We start from the raw sequence: 6404 nt of genomic DNA on the forward strand, positions 1-6404 counted from the left end.
GTCCTCAGTTTCCCTAATGCCCTGACAGGAGAAAGGGCCTAGTCCGCCACAGGCAGGCCTCTGCAAGGCCCCTGGCACACCGGCTCGTCTCATTCCCACAGGTGCCCCCAGGATGGCGTTCAGAGTGTCTCCCTTTGCCAATGAGAAAACTGAGGCTTGGGTAGTAATTGTTGAAAGTTTCAGAGTTCAGACTAGCGGACCCGAAAGGCCAGGCCCTTTGCCATCACCCCAGAGGCCAGAGCTGTCACTCATGGTTCTGGTGATGGCTGCCCAGGGTCAGAGGCCCCCTCAGCTGATGGAACAGGGAGGGAGCCCGGTGTTCAAGGAGCCTGGCCCTGTGGCTGGGGTCCTATTTCCATGGTTTTTGAGAAATGGAGCCAAGCCAAGGCTCACACCTCTCACTCTGTGCACCCTGACCTAGAGGCCGACTGTGCACAGAACTGCCCAGTGGGCAGCCCCCGGGGCTCCTGTGCGTGCGCTACCTCCGATCCTATACCTCTTCCTCAGTCCTCCTTCACTGGGGCAACTCAACCCCCAGCTCCCTTGTGCGATGGGCAGACGCGGAGCGGGGTTAATTACAGGGCTCAGAACTCTCTGCTGGCCCCTGAGACTTCTACCTGTTTATGCAGAAGTCAGGCACCACACCTGAGGGGCTCCTTGGAGAGGTTGCCAGAAAGCTCAACTGTGCTTCTCCTGCCTGCCCTCAGTCAGTCTCCAGGGCCACCCACGCGGGTAAACATGGCAACAGGAGTAACCTGCTCTCATTACCCGGCATCATCCTGAACTCAAACATCTCTCCCTCACCAGCCAAATAGGCACGGAGGCCTTCGAGCTTTGGGCTCCAGCTGGGAGACCAAGTTATTCTACCCATCCCATGCATCCCATACCTGTCCCCAAGGAGCTACTGAGTCCTCATTGCACAAATGCCCTCCAGTGGCTTCCTCCACTTCTCTTAGGGTCCTGACATTTGGTGGTAGTAACTTATGCTTCTTTATAATCCACCTTCTTCCAGAAATGGCCTGATGCCTAGTAGGCATTCAATACACTGGTTAATAAAATTATTGATTTACATATTTTTGAAATCCATGCAATACATGGTCAAATTAAATTTTATAAAAAAATGGATACTAAGGCCCAGACTGTGGCCTTGAAATGCCATCTAGCCCTGAAACTAATGAAGGTTTCTTGGAGAAGAGGCTGATTCCAGGCCTGGGCAGGAAATGTATCAGGCGAACCTGAACTTCTTCTATTGCAAAGCAAGGAAACCATGGAAGACTGCTACAGCCTACAGGCCCGATGGCAATGTCGAGTCAGCGTGGGTTTGATCAAGCACCCAGCCTTGCTGAGGAGGTGCGTGTAGCAAGAGGTTCAGGGATTTTCAACTGTGATCAGAGAGCTAGAGAGTGAATCCGAACCCAACGTTCTTTCTGCCTCTGCTGCTCACCGTGCAGGAGCACAGGAACCAGGCTTTAGGGGCAGCCTTAGGTAGGCCTTGAGAACACGAGCACTGTGTTGGGCTGCCTGAGTTCAAATCCAGTCCCACCACTTGCTAGCTACACGATTTGGAAAAAATTATTCAGTCTCTCTGTGCCTTGGTGTGTCATCATCCCTCACAGCACCTACTTCATAGGGCTGTGTAAGGATTAAATAAAATACATAAAACAGGGTCTCGAACATGGGGAGTGCTCAATGGAAGTTGAGCTTTTATTATCTGTACTTACTATTTATTTTATTTTTATATTTATTATACAATATATATTATTATTTACAACATAATATAATAATATATAATTATATGATATATGATAATATATAATACATAATATACAATATAATAGATAAATATTAAAATAATAAAATATATAATAATTAAATACAAATATAATATATAAATATATAATATATGAATTAATGATAATAAATATAATAGATTACATTTTATTTATTATTTATTATCTGTATTCATGGAGCATAGCTTTCTCTGGGTCTCAGAGAAAATGGTGATTCTGGGCGGGGAGAGAAATACGGGTGTTGAGACAAAAGAGAGACGATGGAACCCCCCAAACCAGCTGCACTTCAAATGTTGGGAGTCGGTGTGCAGGAAGTAAAACCCCAAGAGCCATGACACACCTTTACAGCATAGTGATCTGCCTCTGCAGACCCATTTTCAGACACTGCCTTATTGTGGCCTCCTAACAACCCTGTCTGGTGGGTACTTTTACCCCCACTTTGCAGCAGGGGAAATGGAAGCTCTGAGAAGCGAGCTCCTGCCCAAGTTAGGCAAGTAAGCGGGGAGGGAACTCCAGGTGGGGGACAGACTGAGTTACTCTGACCACCTGCAGGGGAGCAAGACCTCAGGGGCCGCAGGGCCTGCAGCACGACCTACCTGTACCGGTGGTTCTCAGTCCTGAGCGTGCATCAGAGTTCCCCGGAGGGTGTGTTACCGCGGGAGGCCGGGCCCAGCAGCCGAGCTTCTGATGCCGGAAGTCAGATCAGACCTGGAGCCGAGCCAGCCCGGCGCGCTCCAACGGTGAGCAGCGGCGACATCTGGTGGCGAGGAGGGGGACGAACGTCGGGTTCCTGCGAACCTCTGCCCCCGCGGCGCCCACCGGTCCAGGGTGGCGCGGGTCAGGGCAGCACCTCCCAGACAGATTGTAACAGGCCCAGTTCCTGCCGCGGAGTGTGCGGGCGCCTGCGTGCCTCGTGGTACCCTAGGGCCTGGGAGACCTAATCTTGCCTTTTCAGTTCGGAACACTTTCATCCTCATTTTTTGAATGAGTTCCCTCCCTGGTCTTTCCACCTGTGAACAAGGACCTTGAAGTCTCGGCCACAGAGGGGATGGCCGCGGGGTCGGCAGGGGGACTGCTCGGACGCCGTGTCTCCCTGGACAGTTGCGTTGAGCCCATAGGAGCATTTTACAATGTAGCGCGACATGCATCCTCGGCAGGATTTTCGGACTGATTCCGGCTGCCGTGCGGACTTGGGAGCGGGTGGGGACGGGAGCCCGGAGGCCCGCACGCCGCCGCGCTCTGATTTCCTCCGGTCGCGTAGTCGTTCACGCGGTAGACCGGGGAGTAGGCGGCCCCGGGGTTGGACAGCTGTGGGAACAGAAAGCGACGCCAGGCCTGTGTCTGCAAGACCTGGGGTGGGTTCTGTCCTCTGCCCCTGAGCCGCGACACGTCGGGCACCTGGCCGCAGCGTTGGGATTGCTCGTCCAGCAGAGCGCGAAGACGAAAGCAGCCACTCAGGCGGAGGCGCCCTGCGGAGTCCGGCCCCGGGAGCGGGCGCAGGAGGAACGGTCGGTAAGAGGGGGCCCGCCAGGGGCGCCCCGAGGCGGGATGGCCGGAGAGGGAGGCTCCGAGGAGGTGGCGGTGTGCGGGGCCGAGGAGAGGAAAGAGCATTACCATTCCGTTCCCACCAACGCCAAGCCCCGCCCCTACCCCCCACCCCCTCCACCCCCAGCCCCCAGGCGGCAGCCCTGCGCAGAGGACCTCGCCCTGCCCTGGCCTCCGCTTCCCGCGGCAAAACGAGCGGCTAGGGGCGCTTCCGAGGCTTCCTCCCCGCCCGAGTCCCGTGGAAGTTTCGCTCCCAGCCGGGAGAAGGAATTAATAATTAACCACCAGGTTAACGGGGACGTCTGGGGCGCGGAGGGAACCGAGTGCTGCCCCCAGTCCGGGTGACCCCGGGGGAAGGAGGGGCGCAGGCCGCCCTCCGCAGGTGTCCCGTCGCTCTGCGCGGCGCTCGGCCTCGGCCAGCTCCCGGGACCCGGCTCGGCGCGCTCAGCAGCCGGCATCCCTCGCTGGGTCCCCTCACCCGCGGGGCTGCGCCTCCGTCGCCCTGTGGCTTCCAACCGGCAGGGGACGCCCGCCTGGACCGGGCCCGGGGCGGGGTGACCCTGACTGAGGAGGTGGCGCCTTCGGACAAAGCCTGAACCCTCCCCGCTGGGATGACTGGGTCGGGAGAGCCCTATCCCCCAATCCACCCACACCCCCGCTCCGGACATGCCCAGTTTCCAAAAGGGTCCTGCGCGCGAGCTTAATCAGGGAGCCAGGGTCAGCCTCTTGCCCAGCCCTGTCCAGTGGAACTTTCTGCAGTTCTGGAAACGTCCTCTAGCGGTGCTGTCAAATGCAGGAGCTGCTGAGCGCTCTAGCTGTGCAAAGTGTGCGCCTAAGGAACTAAGGAACTTTTAATTTCATTTCATGTTATGCATTTGAATTTAAATTGCCACATGTGGGACGCCTGGGTGGCTCAGTTGGTTAAGCAGCTGCCTTCGGCTCAGGTCATGATCCCAGCATCCTGGGATCGAGTCCCACATGGGGCTCCTTGCTCGTCAGGGAACCTGCTTCTCCCTCTGCCTCTGCCTGCCATTCTGTCTGCCTGTGCTTGCTTTCTCTCCCTCTCTCTCTCTGACAAATAAATAAATAAATATATAAATATATAAATAAATTGCCACATGTGGCTAGTAGCTTTAGTCATGGACCATCACTCCTTTTTCAGCTCCCCCGCGCCCCACAATTGTTCTGGAAAAGATCAGATGAATTAGTTGACAATGAGAAACTCCTAATTAACGTGGTTAACCCTCCTCCACCAGGTTCGGGCCTCATGGCAAAGGAACTGGTGCCCAGGAATGGCAGTGGGTTTTGGAGCCCCAGAAGGTTCCCAGCACCTCGAGGGGAAGTCTACTCCTGAGGTTAAAGTCTTCTGGGCACCAGGAGAGCTCACCCCGGGGGGCCAGACGACCACCAGTGGAGATGAGGAAGTATCCTGGTGCCCACCACCTCCAAATCCCAGGGAATCCTACTTTCTCTGACTCCCCCACGGTCCCAAAGTCAAGGGGGTCACTTCTCATTTAATCTGGCCTGCCAGAAGGTCAAAGGTCACTGCCACGTGCAGCCAGGTTTCACTCTAGCTGCAGTGGAGGCTCTGAGGTGACTGTGCTGGGCAGGCTGATCCCAGGGGAGAGGAGCCACAGAGTGCTGTGGTCCCTGAGGACAGGGACGATGCCGTATCAGCCAGCTGAGAGAGCAGCCCACACCGATTGTCCCCACGGCCCAGAGGCAGCGGGGTGCAAACCCGCCCACTGGATCCCTGTGCCTTCCCCCAGTCTGGCTCTCTGAACCCCAAGGGGTGGCTGAGAGGGTGCGGGGAGGGAGGTGAAATGGATAGGACGAGGGGCTGGGAGAGTGCGATCCCAGATACTGGGAAAACGGGATTCTGACCCCAGTTGGCCACTGCGTACCTCTGTGTACCATATAATTTCTCTGTGTCTCAGTTTCCCCCAGCCATAGATGGCACTAATGGTAACTCTCTGGGCTGCCTTAAAGGTTGCCGTGGGGTTCCAATCAGATAACAGGTGTTCATTCATTAATCCGTTCGTTCATTAAATGTCTATTAAGAACTTGCCTGGAACAGGACAATCCGAATTCTCAGTGGCCGCAGAAAGATCAAGAAGGACCCCTGTGGGCGAGCCTGCCAGTCTTAAACACCAAGCACTGGCAATTAACTGTGCAACCGGGTTTGGCACCGGCCTCTCCTAACCTGTGTGAGAGGAGGCCAGCTCAGGGGAGGAGGCCCAGGCAGAAGGGAGCAGGAAAAAGGGTACTGCAAGGTGGGGGACAGAGGACGAGGGCTGAGGAGGAGGAGGCTGGCTCCCCTGATGGCCTCATCGGGCCCCAGGAGCTCGCTGGTGGCCTGCTGGTTCAGACAGGGCCGGGCCCGGGTTCTCCCTGAAGCTGCCAGGGAAGGGTCCGGCAGGGTGGGACTTGACATCCCTGTTTCTGCCTGGGCCTCAGGGGCTGCTCGGCACTGTGGTCTCCGATTCTGGCTCCATCTGCTCTCACTTCCTCACCCCCGGGCTCTCTGTCACTTTCTCCTGTTCCGGCCTCCCCCCCACCCCTCAGTGATGAGTATATGGAAATGTCGCCTGCCAGAGGATCCCCCCAGGAGGCCCCTGTAGGGGCCCAGCTTACTGTGCATTTTGAGCTCAGGCTTCCTGGGGCCTTTCCCTCCAGCAGAGATTCCAGCCTTGCCTGATGGCGCCTTCCAGGCAGAGGAGGGGCTGGGCCAGTGTGAGAGGGGAAGGTTCTCCTGTCAGGGACCGGCACCGTGCCAGGGCTCCCAGGCACAGCGGGTCGTGACCCAGGCTATGTGGTCAAAACGGGCTGGGACCACAAGGGCAGAAATAATCGAGTGGACAAGGATAGCAAAGACGGCATGGAGCAAACCTAATTCCTGTCACAGAGGAGGCTGGCAGGCTGTCTCTCTGACAGCAACCCGCGCAGCAAGCTGGATGCCCCAGAGTCCAGCTTCAATCTTGTTACTTCTCTCTCCTTGGGCGGGGAACTTCCCAAACACATCTGTCAGGTTTCCTCTTCATCCTACACCCTCAGCAGAAGTTGTGTAAC

The sequence above is a fragment of the Enhydra lutris genome, unplaced genomic scaffold (assembly GCF_002288905.1).
Source record: "Enhydra lutris kenyoni isolate GAN:26980312 unplaced genomic scaffold, ASM228890v2 scaffoldscaffold24, whole genome shotgun sequence".
NCBI classification, from domain to species: Eukaryota; Metazoa; Chordata; class Mammalia; order Carnivora; family Mustelidae; genus Enhydra; species Enhydra lutris.